Genomic DNA, 26,792 nt, shown 5'->3' on the forward strand with positions numbered 1-26,792 from the left:
TTTTAAATTACAAGCTACAGCTAAAAACATCCTTTTCTCAGATGGATGTAGGAGAATCCATGGACATAACCCAAAAAATGATCTTTTAAAAACTGCAAGTGAATTAAGCACATTCTTTTTCCCTGCTGAGTAGTTTGCACATGTACACCTAGGCACCACCAGGAGCCTATTTCTGCCCAGATTACCTATTATCCACAGATAGAGGATCAGTAGAGCATGTGGATATCACTTAGGTATATGTTTTCTAATGGCAAAATGCATTCGGAGAGATAGAGCAGCGGTGAGTTCTTAATAAATCCAGGAGCAGTGACTTGAATAAACTGTGAGCAGGATTTAATTTACAAGCTAAGGCAGAGCAGACAAAGTATAATAAGTTTCCCCTTCCCCCCCCAGTAGGTCTCTATTGAATTTAAAATTGTTTTAGCACTGAGAATGCCGCTTTCCTTTCTGCTCCTAACTCCCATTCAACTCCTCCTCATGTTCCTCCTGACCCCTCTGCAGCTGCAGATCTGAATTAATTTGTATTTTTTTGAATTAAGAACAAACCTTTGACATTTAAGATTAAACCCCTGCCTACAGTGTTGCCTGAGAGCTGAAACCTATTCAAGTAGCAATACCAAAACCAGGGGAAAACAAAACAAAACAAAACCAAAACCAAAACAAAAACCAACCAACCAAACAAAAAACAAACAAAAAAACCAAAACAAAAACAAAAAAACCCAAACCAAACCAAAACCAAAACCAAAACAACAACAACAACAAAAAACACAAACCATCAAAAAAAAACAGAAGAGGACACAGCATATCCAGTCCATTGAAAACACAAGGAAAAATGGAAAAACAGGTACAGGTAGACTTTGGGGTGCATAAAGTAAATGAATATGAGCTGAGAAGACTTCCTAACTCATTAGTAATACCTTTTTTCACTCCAGATATGTGGTTTAAGATGCTTTAACAATCCTCCCTTTGAGAGCCCACCTATCAAAACATCTGTTTTGTGGAGTAAAGAAGCCACTCTCAAAATATATCTTCTACTATTATAAGAAACAGGAATATCTGCAGCTTCTGATGCAATTGCTATAAGATAGCCTGCAGAGGAAGCTTCAAAAGCCAGTTTTTCTCCTCCAAAACTTCAACAGGTCTCCATCCATTCGAGCTCTCAGGGTCTGCAGTAAGTACTTTACCAGGAGCATTTAACAGCAGACCAAATACCCAAGTCATTTCTTGTTGGGTAAATGATGCAAAGGAGTCTACAATACAAGATTTTTAAGAAAAGTTGTATCATCCTTAAACAAACAACAAACCCCCCACTAACCAAAAGGATGGGACTGTCCCTGCATGGTTTTCTTGTGAAAATTTTTATATAAAGTGGAGTTTTCTTCCTAATGAGCCCCTTTACTTTTTATTTCCACAAATAGTCAAATTCACAGAAAGAGTCTTCAGCCCTTAAATTTCAGAGATTTCACAGCAGTTTGCATACAAGTTGTACCAGGAGCAAGGGACAGGCTCACCTCACTCATGCACACACAGATCTCTCCAGCATTATGGTGATGAAGGTCGTGGGCTTAACTGCTGCCAAACCAGCACCAGTCACATCCCAGCTGAGATGATTTCCCTAAGGCTGGAAAGGAGGTGCACCCAGAATGGCCACCAGCCAGCTGTCTCAATTCCACAGCCCAAGCCAGACTTTACCTTCAGCTGTGATCTATCAGTACAAACCTGAAGTACCTTCACTCAAGTTTTCTCATACTGGTCTGGCTCAAAGAAGCATTCAAGCCACAAACATCATAAAATTTTAATACGCAGAGAGGCCTAGAAATTGTCCTGGTGCTGCACCACTGACAAACTGAGACAGTCTGCCTTCTTGTGAGTTTAAGAGCAGTGCTGTATTTTTAATCTTACAGATGCATTAAGAGAAAAGGGAATACCACACAGGTGGGCAACTGGGACTTTATTAGGAGAAGGCAGATGTCAATCAGAGTAGAATTTTCGTGGTGTACGTGTAAAAGAGATGCTGCCTGAGTAAAACAACCCAGGTGTACCACTGAAAACTGAATTACACCTGCATCTTGAGTTATTGACAACAAATCCATTTCATGGAAAACCACCAGGTTTTATCCACCCTATAGTACTGGGAAACATTAAAAGAGTAATGCACATTTTTCAAGTACACTTCTTCACCTGATGTCTCAATTTTTTTCTTTCCAGAAGAGGAATTCATTCTATGTTTTCATCTTTGGTATTGCTAATTGCAATACAATATTCAGGCAACAGTAATAGAAACTCCTTCTAAACCTGGTGGGAACCAATGAAAGCAATTACAGTGAGGGTTTGAGACTGTCAAACTGTCAAGTTTTGAGCTTAACATAATTCTTTGGAGTCTACCCTTTCTTTGTTGCAGAAGAAAAAGACTGAAGGCTATTTTCTGTTGAGAATGCAGTGAGACCAAGCAAACAGACCATTTAACTGCAGAACACCGAAACACCACATAAACCACCAATAAAATTATAAATTTAAATAATAAATTGGATATTACTAGCCAAAAAGATATTACACACATGTAAGCCACTTATTTTCTGGGATTCTACAGGGCCCTGAGACCCTTGATGAGGTGGGAGTGAGGAAAAATTTCAAAGATCTAGAAGAGCGTTAATCTAAAATTTATCAATTGTTCCTCATTTTCTAGGCTGCGGACACGTTGCATTGAGGAGGAAATAATAAAATACTATAAAATGAGTCAACAGATTTAGCCTGAATTTAGCCTGACATTTATCAGCAGAACATATTTTGCCTGAAGTTTTCCCTACAGCTGCTTGCAAAGGAAGCACTGATGCTGATGCTACACACAGACAGTGTCACAAAAGCTTTGCATCCCCAGATAAGGACATTTAACTGACTCTTCATAACAGAATAGCTCAAAAGGCAGAAGAAAGAGTTGAAAGACAAGACATAAGGGAAAAAAAGCCTCTTATTTGATTGCTAAAGCTGCTACAAAACCAGAGCAGTAAGAAACATACATGTTCCCAGACAGAATTTATATAGTAAGATGTTGTTTTTCTTCCTGTAAGCACCCTATATCTGTTCCTAGAACTACAAAAATAAGCAGATTCAGAAGGTTTGGAAGTAGACTGGAGGTTTATCAGAACCACCCAGTCCTCCTCTAGTCTTTAAACAGCAGAAAATCATGAAAGGAAATACCTCTTGTAAGATTTCTCTGTAACTGCTTTGAAAAACCAGAGGGGATAAAAACAGCCATCCCCCTTTTGCAGAGTGAGATTAAAAATGAGATAATACAAAAATCCAAATTCTTTTGAAGTTTGGATCAAAAAAAGGAATGAAGCCTCAGAGGCAGGGCCAGAGGAAGGGAAGTTACTGATTTATCATATTGAGTCATTCATCTTCAGCACTTCTGTGTGCTTATTACGTGTCAACAATCACAAATTAGACAACAGGAGTGTAATAAAACCAGACATTCCTAGAAAACTCTTCTTGCAGATGATGCTTAATTCAAAGGTGGGTTTTTTTTTTCTTTCAATCGTTGCCTGAAAAGACAAAAACTCCAGTTAAACTGTCTCTGGTGAGCAGTTCAGATCAATACAAGATGAGCAGCCAGAATTAAATTGATAGAGGGAATGCTGAGCCCAAAGACACTTCTCTTTAAAGCAAAAAAACCCAGACAATTCAAATTCCCTCACAGGCACTGTCCTGCCTCACCAGAGCTGATTGGCCTCCACACAGCTTGAAGCTGATGAACCACTGTGCTGTTAAAAATGTCTTCATGATGATTAAATGCCTGTAGAATGATCAAAAACTGAAGTGTTACAAAGCCGGGTGAGGGAGAGAAACACTTGGGTGAAAGCTTTTGGTGGGCAGGAGCAGTTTTTAAAAAGGTTATGTATACTGCAACTCCAGCAGAACCTCAAGTGGATGATTTATTTCCAAACATAAACCCCTGTAATGGAGAAGGGAGTTCCAGAGACACTGAAGGGTTTGCTGGGTTAATGTGTTCACAGTGCTTCTTTGTGCTATGGGAAGTTTAAGATAATCTTTGGCCGGGGGTGGGGCTAGAGTTAGGGTAAGGGTTGGGGGTGGAGGGGATAAAGTTAAATGAAAAGTCCAGTGTGGAATAAGCATGTTGTGGTGGCTGACCCCAGTGCCCACAAAAGCTACTCCATCACCCCTCTCCTCAGCTGGGCAGGGCAGAGACATCACCGGTGGTCTCTACCACTCCTTCCTTCTCAGGAACACTTTTTTCCCCCCCTTCCACAATCTGTTATCCCAGAGTTGTTACCACTGAGAAAAACCACACAGATAAGAATCCCGGTAAAGTCGTTGTTGCAAAAAAAGCACAATAAGTAAAGCACTTTGCATTAACAACTATTTTGAAAGGCCAAATTCTGACCCTGTCATTTAAGGGAGAAATAAAACAACCTTAAAAGAGAGATTTGGAAACAGATTTTTCCAACACATCTTGAAGGCAGTTTGCTAAGTGGCTGCCCAGCCATTCTTGCAGCCTCTGGCTCCAAGCACTTGTTTGCATCCTGCGATATCCAACCTCCATAAGAAATCCAAGGAAATACCTGTGGTCCACAGGCCTCCTGAACTTGTCCCTTATGTGACAGATACTCAGGGAGCTCTGCAGTATCAAAGGTGTATCTCAGAGCCTGGCAATCTCACTGTATCTGAAATTGGAGGCTATTGAGCAAATTTCAGGAGGATATGTCCTTGCCTATCCTCTTGGAATAATCTATGCCTATGAAGCCATGTATATAAATATAACTATGTGTAGGCAGTTAGGAATTGCTCAGCTATGTTTTTCGGCCAAATCAAGGATACACATTAAATATACGTCCATGTTAATTCTAAGAAACATTGGGAAACTAGGGCTTTGGGTACACAGACCAGTGACCTAATTACACTCATCCACATACAGCGTTTTTCCTACTCATAACAGATAAAATGCTTAGCAACCTTCACTGCTCTTCCTGAAATCTGTTGTGCAATGTTCCTGTCACCAGTGGTGCTCTGGTCTTTCTTAGGCGTGACTATTTCCGAGACTAAACCACATACATTCTCAGAAAGTCATGAGGTCTCTCTCAAATTTTAATTTCAGAGTTTAGGGAGGAGACATGAAAAAAGGCTTACGAATTAGAATAGTATGTGGCACTGTCCAGCATAAGTCTGACACCTAATATTAATGAATACTGCGACACACTGCACCTGAAATGCAGATTATACTCTCCTGTGTATCCAAGCTTTTAAAAGTGTCCTCTCCAACACAGAACAAAGCCACTAAAATTTCCTTTTAAAATACACCATATATATATGACTGGTTTTTGGGGACTGTAATACATGACGGAAAGACAGATGTTGAATTTATATGTTTGCCAGACAAAATATATAGATAGTAAGCACCGACGTAAATTTGTTTTTGAAGAGCTTTGTGGGAGGGGAACAGATGAGTTGTTCTGTTTGCTGCTGGGACAGGACAGTGTTTATTCCCAGATTCTTCAGTTCCTGTCATGAAGCTGAACTGGTATTTCTGAGTGAATACACTAAAAACAGTCTAGAGGTAAATATTAAACCAATAACCACAAGGTGAATAAAGAGCATTTTTTGAGACAATCTTTTACTTAAGTCTGGTTGTTCAAGTACATTGATCACTCAGGCTTGTATTTCTGTGCTACTAGAAACTTAGTAGAAGAATCTAAAAAAAAACAAATCAAACATGTCTTGGATGTCAAAGAAGTATTTAATGAATTGGAGCAAGTCCTGAGATCTGGACAGCCATGGCTTCAAGTTAAATGGAAATTTCCAGAAGAACTACAGTTACCTCAACAAAAGACACATAAAAATAACTTTGCGTATGTTTCATCACAGCAATTCATCCTTACATTCTATTTTTCATCTTAAACACATAATTTAGGACAGAGAGGAGTGTATCTTGCTTTCTGTCAAGACAAACACCCTTGATATACGGCGCACAGAAAATAATCCAAAATGACAGAACTGATTTTGGAAAACGACACTCACTAACACGGCTAATGTTGAGTAACTGCAAGTTGGTACTTACCAGGTTTGGTTTGAACCATAAACTATTTCTTTGCTTATGGAATAATACTTTAACGCTGTGGCAGATTTCATGCACAACTCCCCACCCCCTCATTTTAAAGATGTAACTATTTCCACAGAGCAGCAAACGATGTCGCATTGTACTGATGACATGGCAAGCAACATGTATTTTTAATTGAAGAGATCACTGAAATAAAGACAGGCTGCACTTTGAGCTCGGTTGGGTTAATTAGTATTAATTTTCCATAAAGGTATCATGATGGTTATATTTGATTATTGATTATTTGATTTGATATATTTGACATATTGACATATTTGATTGTTTTAATTGATGCATTTCAGAGAGTAATTCAGGCTCTCCTGTCCACTGACAGCCCTCCACCCCTGACTTTTCCTACTTTTACCTCCCCTTGGATGCTATTTTCCACATTACAGCACACAAACAGCTGAGCCAGGATTACAAACTCCTCCAAATCCAGGGCCTGCCAAGAGTGTGAGAGCCCATCATGAAGAAGCAGTTCAGTGATCCAAGTTCCTGTTGCCTAATCGGTCCTTTCTCCCTGGCCAGGAGACAGTCATGCCTGTGCTGTGGTTTTCTAAAAAAAAACCAAAAAAACACCAAACTACAAAACCCCCCATGAATTACATGGCAGCACAATGAACTATCAATTACTGACCCAATTTGCGATGCTGGAAACCAAATCCCAAAGAATCCGGTTAATCAAACGGAAGTCGTAGGTTGCAAATTTTATTGCTGTGTTTTTACTGGAACACAGTTTGCTCCTCCCAAAATCATCCACATTAACACAGTGCAGGGTCTGGAGCTGTTTAAACAAAGTCTCATCCCACAGCTCAATATTTCAGGGAAATCAGCCAAGTAATAAGACAAAGTGTTTTCTTTAGGGTGTTGGAAAAGAGCAGAAAAAGCTTTGAAAAATTAACTTCTGTCCATAAAGCCTTAAAACTTTGGAAATCAATCACATAGCATTTATTTTCTACATAATGAAAGGTATTTGTAATGAATTTTACAATTAAATGAATGAAAACTGCTATATCATCTGTTAGGGACTGTCAAACCACTGTAAAAGAATTCACTGCTATGTCAAACCCACCATCAAATTTCTTGTGCATTTAGCCATAGGCATTAGAGGAGAAATAACATCTTAAGCTGAAAGAAAACCTCCTCATTCAAAAGATAATGACTTAATTTAACCTCGAGAGTGAAACATGGAGGCAATAAATTAGCCAGGGGGATCCAGGCAGCACAATGCACACATAGCAATGCAAACAGCACTTGGTTTTCATTGTTATTTTCCACACTGCATCGTGTTGGTACATTGTTAAAACCACTGGAAGCAGAAAAAGCACACACTTGCATTCGTGTTGGCACAGGCAACGCCACAACGGATGAATTTATGGAATTTTCCTCCTGCCACTAGCCACAGCTTTCATAGAAGGAGCTTCGGAAAGGAAAGAATCTTTGGGTGCTTTCCAGCAAAGTTAAAGCTCCAGGAGAAACTTAGGCAACATCAAATCACGGCTGTAAAACAGCATCCCCTGGGAAGTCTGACATGGCTTTGCCTTCAAGCATCTCACCAAGCAAGGTTCCTACTCCCATAACCGGGGGAAGGTACGGAAAAAGACCTGTTCTGAGGACAATTACAACAGACTATGCCTCAGCAGCAATGTAGTTGGGTTGTTTCCTTTCCAGTGATTTTTTTTTAGTGGTTTTTTTCATTGTTTTGGGTTTTTTTCTGTTGTTGTTGGGTTTTTGGTTGAGTTTTTTGTTTGTTTATTTGTTTGATTTTCTTTAGTGGACAGACAAAAAATTCTCTCTTTTCCTTCTTTTCTAATACTTTAATGTTCTTGTTTGTTGTCAGGGGGGTCCCTTGCACCAATAGGTTTCAAACTTCCAAGCCCTCTCTGATGGCACTTGTTTCAAGTCAAGCTTTTTTCCAGTAATTCTGCATGCTGGGATCTTGTGCAATGAATAAAATAATAAAAAAAAAGGGTCTTTGGATGGAATCTCATTCATAATCCTACTGAAAGCAGGGCTCATGGTAGCAGGAGCCTGTAGGAAGATTCAAAGAGGCAAAGGTACTCAGTTTAATATTGTAAAGAACTATAAATCACAGAATCCCAGGATATTTAGGGTTGGAAGGGACCTCTGGAGATCACCCAACCCAACCCTCTGCCCGGTTCCCTGGAGCAGGTGACACAGGGATATGTCCAGGTGGGTCTGGGATGTCTCCAGACAGGGACACTCCACACTTCCCTGGGCAGCTGTTCTGCCACCTCCATGGAAAGAAGTTCTGCCACATCTGAGGGGGAACTTCCGGTGTTTTGGTTTATGGCCACTTGTCCTGTCACTGGGCACCACTGAACAGAGTCTGGGACTATCCTCTGACACCCCTTGGGGATATTTGTGTGGATTGATGGGATCCCCTCTCAGTCTTCTCCTCTTCAGAGTTACCAGGCCCAGCTCCTGCAGTCTCTGCTCATCAGGGAGATGCTCCAGATCCCTCATCATCTTACATACTCCACAAGAGCTGGAAATCTGACTCCACAGAGGATATGAGTAGAAGTCTAAAGATTTAATTAAACAAAATGCTCAAAAATAAAGAAATAAGCAGACTTCTTTAAAAAATACACTCAGTTGTGTTGTCTTACAAAAGATGCACACGTGCTATGAAATGCTATGGTTGAAACTGGAAAAGCCACACAGCACATATCCTCTATGCACATTAATTACGTACTGGAAACACTGCAGGATTCCTTTTCCACAGCCCAAAGATGAGTTTTTCAATCAGAGCAGCCCATTTCAGCAGAAACTACTCCCTAATGTGGATGGAGACATCATTCATCAAAATAAGTGTCATTTGAACTTAATGAAACCCCAACTTAGACTCTGTTCAGCTCAGCTGATCCCAAAACATTAGTGTGATTGCAAGAGACATAGAGAAAATGACATATGGAGAATGCCAATGGAGAACAAGCACTTTGTCTGTAGAAATAATTTCTAAGAAAACAAGGTGCATGACAAGGAGGCAGGATGCCCTGACGAGGCAGGATGCCCTGACAACTGAAAGAGAAATCTGCTACAATTCAGTGCTTGCACATCTATTGAAAACAGATCTAAAGCTGCACTGGCCTTCTTGTATGCACAAACTAATTAATTTCTATATTTACACTGGTTTTCCAGAATATAGTATTAGATGTAAGGTAAATATATTGTATTTACCTTACAAAGGACTGTGAAGAGAAACGAGCTCTGTGAAATTTGCCAAACTAATCTATTTCCTCCAGAAGAACTCTTCCTCACTACTAATATTTTTGCAGCACACTGCTAAATTCAGCAAGAGATGCTGCTTCATTTTGCTCTGGAAATACCATTCTGCAAGCCAATAAATATAACTGACAATTTCTTACCATATTATCCAAAAGCTCATATTCATTTCAAGCCATCTTTTCTAATCCCGTTCCTCATATTACATCCTCTGCTCCGTGTTGATACCCTTCAAGCCTTATCAAATGCTTCCTTTGTTGTCCTTTAGCCCACCAGTATGTATTTAACCTAAAATCATCCCTTATAAATCTGGGCTCCAAATACCTTTCCCATGTACGCTGCTCTTCTCTCCATCTCTCCACCTGTCAATATCCCTCTGCTAACGAGATTTCAGCATCCTCAGTGACAGAAGACCCCTGCTTATTAGACTAAAATTGAATTAGTCTTCATTGCTGTCAAATCACTATTCCAAATTCATGCCTAATTTGCTGTCATTTACTACATTTAAGTCTCTTCTGGCATTACTGCTTTCCCAAGGCCTCTCTCACTCACAGGAATCTGTGCCTCAAATTATTTTTCCCTTGATAGGCTTGTGCTAATTACTATTTTTAAAATGTTTTTAAATGGAAAGCACTACATAAATATTAAGTATCCTTATCTGCAATGGGAAATATGATTATTGCCATCGTCATATAAACTTCACATTACACACTTTGTGCACTGTCCTTGGTCATGGGCACTTGATTTCCTAACTGAATGCATTAATGGGAAATATTTATGTGTGGGCTGTGTACACACAAGAGCCGCATCATGCACTGTATGTGTGACACACACAAAATACAACCCAAACCACTCTGCTGTTTATGTATTTAATGTAAACAGAAGCTCAGTCCAGTTTGCAGCTTTGCAAATTGTATTTTACACCAACTTTCACTATAAACACTGTCTTGTTGAATTATTGACTACCTAGCAATGCCTGGTGCAGAGGATTTTCAGTACTGAATGAAATGATGTTTGGTATTAATCATTCAAAAAACAAAACAAACAAACCCCTCTCTATTTCCACTATCTGGAGTTTCCTGTATTTGACTTTAATGTATATAATTTCAAATGCTCTGCTCCACAAAGATGTGGGATATATTTCTGTACAATTTAACACCTTCAGAACATGGCAGATGATGGTGTGCATCATCCCCTCCCACCAGAGGAGGTGATGTCCCATGGTGCCCTTGGGGCTCATGGCTGGTGGGTTGATGGCACAAAGCACAGGCCCGAGGGGATGATGAGCACTGGGCACACAAAGGGAAGAAACTGACCCAGAAAATTTGTTAAAGCAGGCATTAAATACGCTGGCAAGGGTTACTCTTCCAAAAATGCTGCATTCTTGGTCTCGGTCCAATAAATCACTTACCATAGAAGCCAGTGGAATTACCCAGGGATTCGAAGGTTAAATACGTGTTTACATGTTTTGTTTGGTTGGGATCACAGCCACCACCCTCCAGGGCTCACCACTGCTCAGCCCAGGAGGTTTTTTTAAGTCTACAAATTTTTGTCTCAGGAAGCTCTGCGACAATTATTCCGCAAGCCTTGCTCCAAAGGGATGGGGATGGCATATCTTCATTTTCACCTGTATTTTTTCCAATAAACCTATTTACTATGGGTCATGTTATGAGGCCTTTCACCACATTCTCTCTTTTTCTGGTGTCCCTCTACAAAGTTCAGACCAAAGAAAAAAAGCCAGCACTTAATCTTCTTAAAGACTGTAAGGAAGCCATTCTATACAACTATCTAATGTTTTTGTGTGACAGCCTGTATTTGTTGAACTCTACTGGGTGGTGCTCAGCTCCCAAGTGACAGATCTGTTCCCACTGTTCCCTTCCACAGGTGGAGGTGGGTACACCTGTGTTTTACTTCCTAAACCATAGCTTCAGATAAAAAGAGTGCTTATTTTGGGGATTGTTTAGGCAGAGCAGCATACAACCAGAGCACCCATAATGTGACCACAAGACCCAAAAAAAAAGGTGTGTTTGCCTCCCTTACAAAAGCGAGAATGAAGCCCCAACCTCATATAAAATGTCTAGACTTTGGATAAAAAGTCACCAATGCTGGTGCTGCTGCTGGTTACTGAATTACCATGAAGACAAAGCTGTACACTAATGCCAGTCACATTCAGGGATGAGAAGCAGGCTGGAGACAATCCCTTCAGCGTTTTGCCCACAGCCCCCAGGATGCAGCCACGGAACCAGCTTCCCAGGTCCCACCCAACCTGCAGGTGATCCACAACCCACATCCTTTCCCCATTCGAGCACATCTCACCTCCTGAGAGGCAGCTGGAGCACAGGAGGATCTGCAATATCTCTGTCACAATTATTACTTTATTTATAATCGTTAACACCAGTCTGCTCAGCATCTCATTGAGCCACAAAGGCATCCCCATGAAATAATTGACAAAACACCAGGATAAATTCAGTACAATCTTTGCAGAAACAAGGGAAACCTGAGGTGAATCAACAAAATGCAAAGGAAAACGCCACACTTTACTAGCTACAGATGGCTTATTTCGGGAGTACAGTAGACTTTGTTGTAGTTTCTCTCTGTTAATTTGACTGTACAAATTCAACTTGCTTTAGTTTCTGCCCATTGAGACAACACTTTTAATTGACTGTTACCCTCCGTGCACTACAGTGTGGTAAAATTGCCTCAGATTTTGTTTTCTGGCACCAAGTAGATAAACTAACACAATGCTGCTTTGGAAAAAAAAGTTTCCTGTATTCACTCAATTACCCCCCCAAAAAAGCACAAGCAATTTTTATTTGTACTGCTATTCCTAGTAAAATGCAACTACAAAACCAGGAAGCTTGGTTTGCAAGGGATTTTTGTCAAATAGATGCTCAAGGTGATTCCAGCAAAGATGATGGAAAACTCACAGCCATTTTATAAAGGGGAAAACGTCACATAAAACAAGTGTTTATCAGCAGTGATTACCTTCCCAAGTATTTCAGTAATGGGGGAAATATTTACCAAAAAAAGCCAATCCTAACACGAAAGAACAGCACCTGTTGCTGTTTCCACAAGTAGCAGGTTTAAAAGACATCAAAACTGGGACAGCCTTAAAGGAATTTTCCAAGATTCCATCCAGGAATGCCTCTTCTCTGGCTGAAAACCAGCTGGGCTCCTTGCTGAGCAATCTTTAATCAAATTGTCTGTGATAGAGAGAAATATTTAGGAGTACTAGGAAAAGAAAGTCAGATCCATTTACACTAGTGACCTAAGCAGAAGCTTGATTTGAGATTTAAAGGCAGAAAAAGTGAACAAATGCACAATTTCATTCTCATAGTCCACGTTATGGAGGCATAAACAGATAAATGTGTCAGTAAAATCAATTTGCTTTTACTGCACACTAAGCTCTTATGAATGACCAACTTCTCACCACCACATTTCTTTTAAAGAATAATTTATTCCTAGTCAAAAATCCTGTATGCCAAGTTTCAGCACAGAATAAAGTCTTTACAGTAGAGTTATACATTTTTTGAAAAGTGTGTTCTATGTAGTCACATACCCTTAACCATTACAAGGGCAGCAGGTGTCACTATGACAAATGATGTAAAGTTCAATTTAAACAGCAGAGAATCCACTGAAATACTATGGAAATTGCCACAGGTCACTTAACATTTTATACGAAAAAAAAATTAAAAAAACTAATTCCCCTCCCTAACATTAATTTCCCCCCAAAAAGGCAAAACAAAGAAAATACAGACATAGATTCTTTGTAATTAACAGGACTGCAGTTTTACAGCCAAACATGGGCCAAGAAGTGAAAAGTTAAAAAATTAGACATTAGACAACATACACTGGTCTGTATGAGAACCGTGGCAATCTGCAAAATAGCTCAGGATACAAGAGCATGAGGTCAGCTGTTTTCAGTAGATAATTGTACATATAAGCATCCTTACCTCAGCATGCAACAACACACAGGGATTTCTGGCAGTTTCAAAACAATTACATTTGCCTATCATGTTACCTAAACAAATACAGGAAGCATGGTCGCTAATCACAGTTATGATTTAAATATTAAGGGAGGGAAAAAATTATATTTTCTTTACTTCCCTCCTTCCACTTTCTTCTGCAAATCACGGTTTCCATAGCACTGTTTACAACACAATGGCCTCTTCCTCTCCTTGCTCAGACTCTCTGATGTCACAGAGCACTTTAACACCTACTTAACTTTAAAGCCAGGGGATTCCTATAGGGGTGCCAAGGTGTAGGTGTTTTGCTCAGTTCAGGGGCAAAAAGGGAAGAGACCACGAAGGGAAAGTAAAAAATGCAACATCTACTGGCTTAAGGACAATCTTCCTTTTCCTTTTAGACTGTCCTATGTTAAGTGCTTTGATTTCCAGTATTACCTGCAGGTTTCACATGGAACAGGAATCCTCTTCCTCCTAAACCAGGCTTTGCTCAGGGTGGTACCTGGTAGCACTTGAGTCCTACTAATACTGTTGATCAATGGTTATTAATATTACTGATCAATATGTTACTCTACATATTCTTGCACCAAAAGTTTAGTCAAGGCCAGGTCGGACAGGGCTTGGAGCAACCTGGGATACTGAAAGGTGTCTCTGCCAATGGCAGGGTGTGGAATGACACGAGATTTAAGGTCCTTTCCAACCCAAACCATTCTGGGATTCTATGAATAATTCACCACACTGCTATTGGTGTCACTACCTGTCTGCAAAACAGCAAAACAGCCCTAAAAGCAGCAACTTTAACTCACAGGATTTGTAACAGTAAAAAAAACACCAATGAAACAGTACTAACTGCAAACATCAGAGATGATCAGCAGCACTGGCCAAACTTAACATGCAAACAAAAATATTCTGGGAGAAGGTTCAAGTGGAAGTTTTACTTTTTTAGTTTTCTTTTAAGAAAAATACAGTCTGTGGAGAAATTGGGCGTGGGACTGGAAGTGGCCTGTTGGTTTTTTTTTTTGCTCCTTCCTCAGTTTACCCTCAGGAAGCAAAGCCCCTTTTGTCTCAGGCAGCCTCACCACCCCCCCCCAGCAGTAGCTGCTGCTCCCGGCAGTTTGACCTCCCCATTCAAGGGGATCTGCAGGGAATGCTGGAACAATCAATCTCATCCACTCTGTCCCAGGAAGAGCCAGCAACCCATAGCTGTCAACAGTTGTGTCCTCAGCAGCTGCCTCTTTCACCTGTGCCTGCAGATAATAGATATTTAAGCTCTTCCTCTCCTTGAAATGAACATTTTAATCCCAAAAATATGCATATTATCTGTTAGACTTTTTTTTGTGGTTTTTCTTTTTTTTGCTTCATCTTAACAACTCTGGCCTCGGTTCAACAATGCACTTAAGCATGTGCTTAGTTTTAAGTAGATGAATAGACCTGTTGAAAAAATGCTCCAGTTAAGCATAAAATTGATAATGTGTTTCAGTGTTTTGGATTAGGCTTTAATTGTAGGAAAAGTTTAAAGCCATATTGTATAACACTTAAACATCCACCCATAAGCAATTTATGCTTTCCTTTAAAAAAATAGATATAGTAATGCTCCCTGCAAGAACCAAAGTACAGTGTTAAGGATCACTAAGATGAAACCCATGTTATCTTGCAATGTGATAATCATACTGTAAAAAATGATCTGTGATTTTTATGCTAATCTTTGATGTCACACACAAAAGAGACTTTTTTTTTTTTTCATCAGCCTCTGAAACTCAGATTATATACTTTAGAAATACCAGTGCAGTCTAGGCTCTTTTTGGCTAACTCGTTCTGTTTTCCAATCCCAAATACAGTAATTAATGTAATCACAATTCCAGACCACACTTGTCAGCATGTCTTACATGCTTTACAGTAGATCTGTCTTTTTTTTAAGGGGAAACCATAATTTCTTGCAGCACTGTCTTCCTCATCTACTTAGAACAAGAAAAAACTGTGTTAGTTTTACTGTGAAATACTCCAAATAAATATTTTAAATGGCAAAAGAGCAAGCATAAGCATGCCTTTCCCCCTGCCTTGGATACTTAAGAATATCTTTCAGGATAAATTTAGCAAGAAATGAGATTTATCCTGTCCTCAGGACCCATGCAATCTTAACACCCACCACAGGGAATTTCACCTGTCCTTGTGCAATAAGGTGTCTCGCAGAAATCTTCACCCAAATCTGAAAATCTGAAGTGCCTTATTTAGCATGTGAGTGATACATGCTGCATAAGAAGATGAGCCCAGGGATGTGCAGGATAGTTATGCTTTTGCAAAGGATGGGAATAGACAGGAAGGGGGATCTGTAATGAGGATCAGGGAATACAAACTGCTGACAACAAAGAATGAACTTCGGCACCAGATTGAATAAATATGAATTGGTCGTGAAACACTAAGCATATGACTGAAATCTAAGCACAAGGGGGACTGTGAAGCTCTGAAGTTGTGCAAGATGATTGGTAGCCTCCAGCTGCCTTAAAATCACCCAGTTCTGTGTCTCATTCCTGATGAGGTCCTGAGCAAGGCTCATCCTCTGTGCCAGTTACAGCAAAATATTTATGGGATAGCTGATAGAAAAAGCACACAGCAAGAGGAAGGGATAAAAAGGCCAGAAGACATTTCTCTCTGCAGCTGTCAGTAGGAGGCTGCACACAGAAAAAAACACTCCAAGAAGTTTTTGCACTGCTTTTTTTCCTCAAGAGGCATGGATACAATGATACCTATTCAGTATCCTAAGCCTCAGAAAAATAGAGAATTATACTTTCCTGCCTCTATGTGCAGTTCTCTGTTCACATACATTGTCCAGCAGCAAATGAGACAGAGACAGAATATAGTTTCTGTAACAAAACAGAATTGTGTCTGTTGGGACCCCTGACGTGTTAGAAATACCAAACTTTTATTCATATCATCGATGTACTGGGACTTCTCAAAAGATAAAGAAAAATATTTTATCAGACTGAATCAATACTTGGACTTTCTCACCAAACACTGCAGTGCTTTATTCCTACAGGGCTGCCTGAGAGCTGTCATCTGAAACCACTGCCATCACATAAATCAATTTTTTTATTATTAATTACAAGAATTTTCCCTGCAGTTCCAGTGGGAACAGTGTTCATATATTGATCTCTTCTAAGGCACTTCCAGATGTGACCTAACTATCCTATTTTGCCACCTTTGCAAAGTCCCCACAAGTTGTTAAGAACCCCATTTCTACTCATCGGCTGTGCCCCTAAACTATCTGATTTCTCTCACCTGTTTTACAAAGGACTGTTCAGTATAGGAGAAACCCAATGGTACCAGTTTTCCTTTATTTGTACCAGTCCAAACCAAGCAGGGCACTACAAAATCTGCCAAGGGTATGAGAGGAGCAACCTATGAAGATTAGACAGCCAGAGCTAAGGAATTTTTTAAGTGTATATCAATTAAAATATATTGATGCTAAGACTGCAAAGCAACCTCACCCACTGACTATTTTAAAATTCAGGTAGGTATAATATTTTTCCTTCTAAAATCAGATTGCATGGGAGCAAAGATAACACCATGTGGGCATCATTTGGATGAAAAAAAAATCCCAGAGGATGTTTCAATACATTTTCCATTAATGATTTTTGTCTCTATTGAACTGCAGATATACCAGATGTGACTGTATCAGTATCTTCCCCAGATGATAAAAAAGACAAGCTATTGTAGTCAGAAAGCAGTGAAGAAGAGATCCCTTTATTTTCTGTGCTCAGAAAGAAGCCAAATATAGTTTTGATAAATGCACAAGGTTGGTTGACTTAGATTTGAACCACGATCATGTGGATGAATATTGCCTGTGACCCTTAACGAGGTGCCACAACAAAGCACAGTCACTGCAGAACAAGACCCCTCTTGACAGAGGATAAAATCAGACAGTTTGGACAAAGGGAAGCACAATAAATTCGAGTGACTCCATTAGTCACAGCCTCATATTTCATTAATATTGTGGCTTGCATGACTGAGTAATTTTCATGTAAATAGGAAGGACTAACATCTTCATTTCACCTTGATTTATCTTGCATTGGTGTCCTTCCACCATTCTCTGCAATGAACTGTACTCTTAGTGGTGGGGAAAAGCAACTTGAATCTGGTGGAATCACTTGACATAGAACATTATCTTACCTGATTTAGGCCTGTCAAAGTACACTGAGCAACATTTATGAATGCTAACCCTGCAAGTAACAGGAGAGCAGCAGGAATAATCAACATAACTGCAAAAAGCCAAGACATTTATATGTAGTTTCCTGCACTGCAACAAAAAGACCTACACTACTCTATGACTTCAACAATATTATTCAAGAGATGATTAAAATTTCTCCTTCTATCTCTCCAGCCAAATGGATTTAGTAGATACCAGAGCATAATCATGTCTGGCAATTGGTGAGAGTTCTGAAAAATGACTATTTTTTATGCTGTGGTTTGATGAGCAAGCAGATTTTCATCTCTGTGTATAAACCTGATTGTCTTAATGCAGTAAATCCTGTGCAAAATTGTTTGCTTGTCTTGGGACTTGGCAGTGATTTCAAAATTTCCAAGTAAAATGGGTTTTGGTGTGTGATACAAACTGCAAACTTCTCTTCGACAGCTTTTTTTTAGCTAAGTGACGTAACTACAAAAAAAACCACTAACTTTTGCTACATAACCATTCTCAGTAAACATTCAGGCAGGTCTAATTTACTTTTTTCCTTTGGCAATACATGAAATGAAGTGAAATGGTACGTCTTTGAAAGACGAATGCCTTGAATTGAAAGCGTTTTTATGAAGCTGCAGATGCAATAATGAGTTGAGTTTTCCACACCTGACTGCAGTGACATTAAGATGTCTGACCGTGAAAATGGGAAATTGCATAGAACACAGGAAGATTGATGGGCATCTGTTTTGAAGAGGATTTCTCCTTTGCTATAAATAGTTTGCCACAGACACGCAGCTGCAATTTTAACTCTTTCTCCATCTTTGGCTCTTCCACTTGTTTAGTTTTCACAGTAAATAAACCAGCTTTAGTTGCAACACTTTTTGTGGCCAGTATGGCACGGCTTCACCAAGAAGGAAGATGAATATGTGGTAGCTACAGCAATTCTTATTCTCTCCTCTATGCTCTGTCTTCCCTCACAAATTTATTGCAGCACTGAGACTGCATAACAACTACACAAAAGTGAGAGTTTCCAGCATAAAAGCATTACATATTTTCTTACATTTTGTTTTCTGATAACTAGAAAACTGGTAGGAACAGATGTTATAATTTGTTTACAACTACTGGGACAGTAGCATCAATATTAAGGTAACAGATTTTTTTATGTCAAGAATATGAACAAATCTACACTGAGTTAAGATGGTATCTTTCTGTAAAGTTACTTGGTAGGATAGGTCGTAAAACATGGGTTCAAACTCCAAAAGGTATAAATAAAATAGCCTTACCTGTGCATAAGGAAATTCATCCCTTATACTACCACTCAACACTTCTGAATGTGAGTTAAAATGAAAAAACACCATTTCAAAAAGGACAATATGATTTCTCTCATCCTCCTCTTCTCTGTGTTGAGGCCTACGCTTCTCTTTATGCACCTCAATTCAAGACCAAATCTTGCAAACCTTTACTCCCAGGTGTAACACTTACTACACCAAGGAGTCCCACTGGAGTCTGAGGAAGATTGTTAGAGAAAAGAGTATCCCAGGAGACCACTTTAGACTGAAGAACGTAGACAGGGTGTTTGGAGGGCACTGCATAGTGAAAACAAAAAGAGTCTGATGTTTACCTTGGTTTTGTAGTGTCTTCCCAAGCACCAGCGTTGGATTTTATGAACTAAGAGAGGCAAATACAATCTTAGTTCAAAATGCATCAGGCCTGCTCCAGAAATTTCAGCTCTACATGTTTAAGAGTAAAATATAAATGCCTAACAATGTTATTGTTTTCCCTATTGACACACTCTCTTAATACAGTCTGCTACTTAGTCAACTGCTATTACAGCAGTTTTTAAAATCAACACTGCATTTTTGAAGCCACCACGTCTACCCATAAATAAAGGGAGATATTCTCACAGCAACTTAATGAACAACCAGTTCTGCAGTCTCTTGCAGCACAGATCTCAGATGGCTGGGTGAGAAAACACACGGGTTTTATTTCCAAATGCTTATCATCTCTCATGAACCCAGACTAACCAAAACAGCACAAGGGCAGTAGAACACCTGAAACCAGGTTTCAGGTCCCTGTCACGATACTCTACAGTGAGAATTGCTTCTGTTGACATTTCAGTGGGTGACAACCTTTATAAAACATGGGTTTGTTTTCAAGCAGCTGGCCACAATTCCTCACCACACAGCTCATCTTAGCAGCACATCTTCCATCACACTTATTGTTCACTGTGATATTTAAGGAACTGAGGACAGAGTAGAAACATATTTTAAGTGAAAACAAAGAATCATCTTGATGTTTTGGTAGAAGAGATGGAGAAGGGATATGTGGTATCAGAGGCCCAGACAAGAGCTCCCCATACAAACATCATCTTTCTTGCAGCTGTAAAACCAACATTGTGCCACTGCTCGGGGTGTGAGGGCTCCCCACGCAGCACCAGGCATGTGTTACACCCACACAACTCATATTTAACCCAGTGACTCACTGAATCTTACAGACGGTTGTAGGTGAACAGAGTCCCTCTGTGCTTTAATGGCTCATAGGGAAAACCAGGCAAGAGAACGACAAAAATCATAGCATTCAGATAATGAAACAATTATCCACTTCAAAATAATGAAAAAAACACCTTTCATAAGGGAATTTCTTTCCTTTGGTTTTTTTTTTTTTTTTTACTCTGGAAATACACTAGTCTGTATCCCTTTTATCCTTCCCATCAGTTATTTTAAAGGCTACAGATGATTCTGATGTGAAACAAAATGAATATATGGGTATTTTACACAGAGAAGCCAGTTTAAAAATGCATAGCCTTATGCCTTGAGCCTCTAAAAACACTCTTAAAAATCAAACAATTCAATGCTTTTCATGTCAATCACATACAGAGGTCTCCAATGACTCTGAATTTTATGAGCTGTCACTCATTCCAATCCCAGAGGTACAACTACTAAATACAAATTTAATGACCCTAGAAAGTATGGTTAAATATTTTTACGTTACAAAAATGTAAATTTAAAGCACAAGAGTAACTGAAATTAAAGAAGAAAAAAAAAACACTGGCAATTTCTCCTTAAATAAAATTTTTATACTGGATATGGGCAGTCTTTGTTCATACTGAAATACACATTTTGGTCTCAGAGGGCTGCAATTATGTTCAAAGACATCTGCAGAAAGTAAGTGGTATCACCTCGAGACAATGAAGATTATAGATCATAATTCTTTATAAGACACAATGTCACTTGATTAATTGTATTTCAACTCTTAGGACAAACCAGAAAAATTTCTGTTGTCAAACTTTACTCACCAACTGACCACACTTTTCACAAAATTGGTAAAATTTAAGCTGCATTTTGCATTTACATTAAAGGTGGGGATAATCTGCAAAGTCTGTCCATTGCCCCAAAATTCAGTGTGCACCTGAGCTGCTTCACTGATGGAAAGATACCAAGCCAAGTTAAATTACAGATATCAACTCTTGCTTTTCCAAGGGACTCACACAGTGAAGAAATGAAACATGAATTATGCTTTGTAGGGTGATGACCAAAGAAATTAAATAGTTCATTAGAAAAATAGAGGGAATGAATGGCTGTATCTACTGCCTCAATGAAAGTAACTTAATTGGGTACAGGTGTATAATATTGTGAAGAACTTATCACAGAACCGTTGGGTTGGAAGGGATCTTTAGAGGTTATTTAGTCCAACCCCCTGCCATGAGGATTATGTCTCCATTTGCCATGAATAGCACTGGAAGTGTCAGAAATTAAGCTAAAATGTGTTATCTCCTTGCCTCATTGTCCTAGGTGTTCTTAAAGTTCATTTGGAAGACCCAGGTCAGAGGATTCAGTTGACATCAATTAACACATTCACTCACTGATTTATATAAGTTAAAGCATCAGGAAGTGAGGAAGTAGAAATAAAACAGACATTTAAGCCTTTTTTTATATTTAAGTCAAAATGTCCCATGTTACCAACATGACAACTCTAAAAATCAAATGCAGACTGACCTAAATATTGTTAACACCTGCACTTCACCTTCTAAGGTCCATCCTATGCATCTTTTGACATAAAAATATAAAATACTGGCATGAACCATCAGTGTTACACTACTCCTTAATACTTTACATGTAAAGGCATTGTTAGGAAGATACAAAGCTGTTTTTAAATTCTTACACACTCATAAACAATGTTTGTATTATGAAACTAAGAAATAATCTACTTCTGAAGAGTTTTAAACTAATAAAACCTATGAGTAAAATAGGTATCAGACAAAACCAGAACCATAGCAGCCGATATGGTTCCTCATATTCATGGAAATGCACTCCTTGATTTGATGGACATGATATTATGCCTGACAAGTGGGAGAGCTGGAGCTATTAAGAGTCACTTCCCAGTATGAACAGAAGAGGAAATAAAAATTTCTTGCCTACTGAAACATGTAATAAGAAGTACTGACCAAGAACCTCACTTTCACAAAAGCAAGCAATATTTAGAGGTCAACTATGCTGATTTTGTATATAAGTGCATTTTGCAGTTTGGGTGCATGCTGTAATTTAAATATTTACAGCAGCCCTATTAATTATTAATTATACCCATTATGATACCTATTAATGAAAGTCTATCCAGTAACAAATCCACCAGATTAGTACAAGTGTTATTGCTTTTTTTGATAGCCTTAGATTGGAGTAAGTCCTACTGATTTCCTGATATGTAAATTTTATCCTTTTTCACTTGGCTTTTCTTACCCCATTCCCCCTCCCCAACCTAAAACAGATCTCTGCATGCCTTGGGAAGTGTGTGGAATATAGCATAGAAAGAGAAATTAAGGGAAAAAAATCACTCTTTTTCAGATTTTGTATGGTTCTCATCGTACAATTTCATAAAGTGTGAACTGAATGGACACAGGCTTTATCCTTTAGTCTCCCTTTTCAGTCTTCTTTTGATACAAAAAATGAAAAAAACCACAAAATTTTGGGTGTACTTTACCGTTTTATGGAGTAGGAAAGCATGTTCTTCTTAACTTTTGAATGTGGAACACAGCTCTGAGGAATGACCCAAATAGGGATTAAGGGAAAAGCACTAATATAACACGTAGGGAGATTTGTGGAAAACTTACTGATACCACCATAAAGAACAAGAACACCTCAGAGGAAATACATGTCTTGTCTTCTTGGTGTATGTCTGCTAAGATATGTTTTTCTCAGGGTACTACACTTGTATCACAAAACTTTGAAACATTAAAAGTAGTCTGAATCTGTACAACTTGTGTCTTTCCTGGACAGCATCAAAACAGTGTCATAGGAGCACAACCTAAGCTTGCCTAAATTCAGAAATATTACTCAAATAGCACCTCCAGATCCTTATCAATGTACACAATCAATTCCTTACCCAAACTCTTCAATTTCTTTCCTAATGTTTCAAGTTTTAAAAATTTGCAATTAATTAATTCTCCAACATTGATCTCTGCAAGTTATTTCAAGTTATACTTACTGTTTAAAAAAACCCCACAGAGCAGTAATTTTCCTCACCAAAACTGCAATCCAGTCACTGCTGCCATAACACCTTGGGACAGTGAAACAAATGCTATGTATAATATCCAGTAGTAACCCAATATCATCACATATTCAAATAGATGCCTTCAGCTACAGCATTTCCCCGAAGCATTCAATCCTTTTAAAGACCCAGCTTTTGTGGCAGCAGGTTTAAAAAAATGTTCCTTCTACTTGATTAAGAGAATCATTTCATTTCCTAAGGGTATCAGATGTTACCTGTCAGGAGCAGAGACAAGAATTGAGCCTTGTTTCACAGAAGAAATATTAAAAACACCAGACAAAATCAGTGTCACTGCAGTGAGTTGATGAAATACGGCATTTCGGAAGCAGAGCTTTGGTTAAAAGCTGCTGGCTAAGGTTTAATCCAGGAAACAGCAAAACCAACACAAACACACACACACACACACACGCACACACACACGCACAAAGACTGAAGAAATAAAAAAAAGGAAAAAAAAAAGAAAAAAGGGGGGGAAAAAGCAAGCTGCTTGGAAAGGCTTTTATGACTTGATAAAGGCTATCAGCAAGGGTTTGTGTGGGAGACAGAGTGGGAGTCACTCTGTGTAACCCCTCCAAACAGAAAGACTCAGTGCTGGTTTTGGTTTTTACTCTCTGTCATAAGGTGAGGGCAGTAGCAGCAGGGGCCTTGTTCACACACCACAGGAAGAGACAAATCTGTTTATAATTATTATTATTTTTATGGGACCAGTAATTTAATGCCTGATAAGTAATTAAGAAAAAAAAATAAAATACAAGAAACAAATGAGGAATTCTGTCTGTCCTGTGCTGTAGGTCTGGGGTTTCTGAGGGGGTGAAGGATGAGTCAGCTCATGACTCAAAGCCCCATCACGCAGGTGCAGGGGGAATTGAGAGGCACCTTCTGTCTTACCCTCAAAGTGGGTGATCTGGTCCCAGCAGTACTGTAATATTAGTCATCCCATGGCAATAAATCCATGGAACATTAAAAAATCTTTGCCACAAACACAGAAAGCCAAATAAATAGGAAAAAAATGAAAGGTGAAAGAGCAAAGGAGGAGAAACCATCCACAAGGGCCTTTTCAAAAGACCATCCACACAAAAACAGTGGGTAGAGAACCCCTCCAGATCTGATCCCAGACTTTGAACCAGACCTGGATTACTTGTCAGCCTGGGTCTGGGTACACCAGATCTAAAACCTCACACTTGATGCTAAATTCATCAAGCATCCTCACCTGCATCCTCACCCTGATTTCAGATCTTGTCAAGTGTTGGGTGTAAAGACTTATCATTTCAGCATGGATCTTCATTAATTTTAAAAATAAGATTGCTTCTATGACTTCACAGGTAAGGAAAGAACTGCAGAAGAGTGGGGAAAGCATAGTCTACCCATGGAGCTCAGCTGAAAGGTATTGGAAAAAAACAATCAGAAATTCACATGTTCCCAAGGAAAGGACCAGTGAAATGGAGCACGATTACAAAATGCCCCATTGCAGCCCCATGGCTTGTCTTCTGTGAATAATTTCGGTATTTTGGCAGGAACACAGGACAGTTTAATTTGCTTCTGCAGAGTTTTGTTTACTTGCAGTTCCCTCACACCAATCAACAAGCTGCTTTGAGCCACCACTTCTAATGTTGTTAAAACATATACACAGACCTGGAAAGGATTTAGTGTATGGTTTCTCCATGGTTTTCCTCTTGAGGTCATATACAACTCAAAGACCTTACAGATTATAAAAATATCCTACATGAAATTACAGATTGAGACCTATCTGTATTAAAAAAAAAAGTCAGGAAAATAATTAAATAAATAAATAAATTAAAAGCTTATAACTCTACACTGTTACCATGAGAGGAAAATAGCCCTTTATGCCAGGACTAAATCACACAAGTAAATTTAAACTGTCTGCAAATGAATTTTTGATAGGGACAAACCTGTCAGTTCTAGAATTATTTGAAAAGCTGAAAAAAAATTTCCCACATTTTCAAGAAAAAAAGTCCTTGAATGGGTATCTAAACATGACAGTAAGATAAGACTGGAAACAAATGCACAGCTGCAGGGTGAAACTTACAAATTTAATTATGCATGATTGCTAACTATCAGCTTTGTTGCTAAAGTAGTATCATCATCACTAATAGGTAGAACAACAGTTTATCTAATTTTATGGTGCCTGTAGTGATGAAATTCTTTGATGTGTGGTATTGAGTATGATTTTAAAAAAATTTAAAAAAGCATTCATTAGGAAAGAAAAAATATACTTTCCAGAATAATTCCCAGTTTCAGAAATGCGTCCAGTTATAATTTTCTCTTCATTCACACCCACTTGCTCTTTCCTTAATTCAATGAGATACAACGGAACTTTCTAAGAGTCAGAGTAAGCAAAAATAAATATTTGATGGAACTAAATGAAAGTACTGAATTTTCGATCCAGGATATACTAGACATTTTAGCCTAATTGTGTTAGTTACAGAGGAAAGTAAAAAATAATGTGAAAAAACCTTTTTATATTTTTCTTTTTAGAAAAGCAGGTTTTGTCTCCCAGACAAAGAAAAAACCCAAAAACAATAACCAAAAAAAGAAAGCAAACAAAACAAAATTAATCACCTGGAAGAGATAAAAACCATCAGGATTTCTACTGCCCGCAATTTCAGATGAAACTCTATTGAGAGTGCTTAACTAGCAAAAGGAAAGGAAGGGCAGTGCAAAAGCTGGAAAAAAGGAAATAGTCTGTTATCAAAGGACTATTAATTGCTCCCAAAGTAAGAGCAAGTGATGATCTCCTTCCTTTATTTACCCATACTTTCAGCTGTTTAATCAAAGAGATGTTGTGTTGGTTGTGCTGAAAGAAAACTGTACCTTTTGTTTCGGTGATTGCCCACTAGACCTTAAGGGCTTTCACTGGATCGGTTTTACAGCTCACTACTGCACTTCAGAGAGCCCAACGAACAGCAGGCAGCTCCCAACATCCCCTGCACCCTCAGCAAACAGGAACAGGGCTGTGCAGCATCACTCGCTCTGTTCTACGGTTGGTACTGCTTAGTTGGTCCTTGCTACAATTACATATACATACATATATATATATATATATAGTTATAGTCAATTCACGGCATCTGCAAATCTGACTTTCTGATTATACTTAGCTGTTAATATTCAAACCAACAGATCAAAAAATGCTAAAACCAAGCACCTTTCCACATGGAGGACACATATTATACATTTTGGGTGCTTGCATTCCCTGCCCTTCAAGCAAAGCAGTTTGGCATGAGCCACAACTTCAGTGGCCCTCTTGCAGTTTGTACCTGTAAATAAAAAAAAAAAACTGTTTTATTTTCTTACTGTCCTTAGACCCTCATTACATTAAAATTTTGCCTTCAATTCTAAAATGTACAAGAAGAAAAGATGGAAATGCACCTCCTGCTTTTATCCTTCACTCCCTGTATCCCTCTCATACAAAGCATGCTCTACCAAAGCCATGGAAGTATAAAAGTGTTAGGTTCTCTTTCCCCTCAGAGCAGCAAGTTCTGTAATTTGCCTGCAGGCAGAATAGGAACAAGCAGCTTTTCAAGGTTTTTATGGCCTGAAAGAATTCTTGTAACAGCAGAACTACTTTGGAAGAAAATTTAACTCCTATTGGAGAGAGCAAAGATGTTCCAGATGATCTCTAGATAATATATAATGTATGCTGATTTTTCCCCCCTCTAAATTTGCTCTAGTCTGCCTTAAGACTTTCTCTACATTGAAAATAGAATATATCTAAGAATGGATATCACTACAG

The 26,792-nt window shown here is 38.8% G+C and overlaps 1 protein-coding gene and 1 long non-coding RNA gene across 3 annotated transcripts in view; both read right to left on the bottom strand.

The window, feature by feature from the left end:
• Window positions 1-26,792, bottom strand: part of XRCC4 (X-ray repair cross complementing 4) — a 124,251-nt gene that overhangs the window by 7,453 nt on the left and 90,006 nt on the right. The gene's annotated exons all lie outside the window — the stretch shown is intronic.
• LOC120324303 lies at window positions 8,318-16,033 on the bottom strand. Of its 2 annotated transcripts, none has more exons than XR_005565508.1 (4): window positions 13,312-16,033; window positions 12,415-12,561; window positions 9,683-9,774; window positions 8,318-8,658 (listed from the first exon to the last, which is right to left on the bottom strand). It is a non-coding gene; the product is annotated as an uncharacterized LOC120324303 (long non-coding RNA). The 2 variants fall into 2 exon arrangements; XR_005565507.1 differs by having other exon boundaries at window positions 9,683-9,786.

This window comes from Pipra filicauda, unplaced genomic scaffold, assembly GCF_003945595.2.
Source record: "Pipra filicauda isolate LSUMZ 115617 unplaced genomic scaffold, ASM394559v2 scaffold489_size442543_pilon, whole genome shotgun sequence".
NCBI classification, from domain to species: domain Eukaryota; kingdom Metazoa; phylum Chordata; class Aves; order Passeriformes; family Pipridae; genus Pipra; species Pipra filicauda.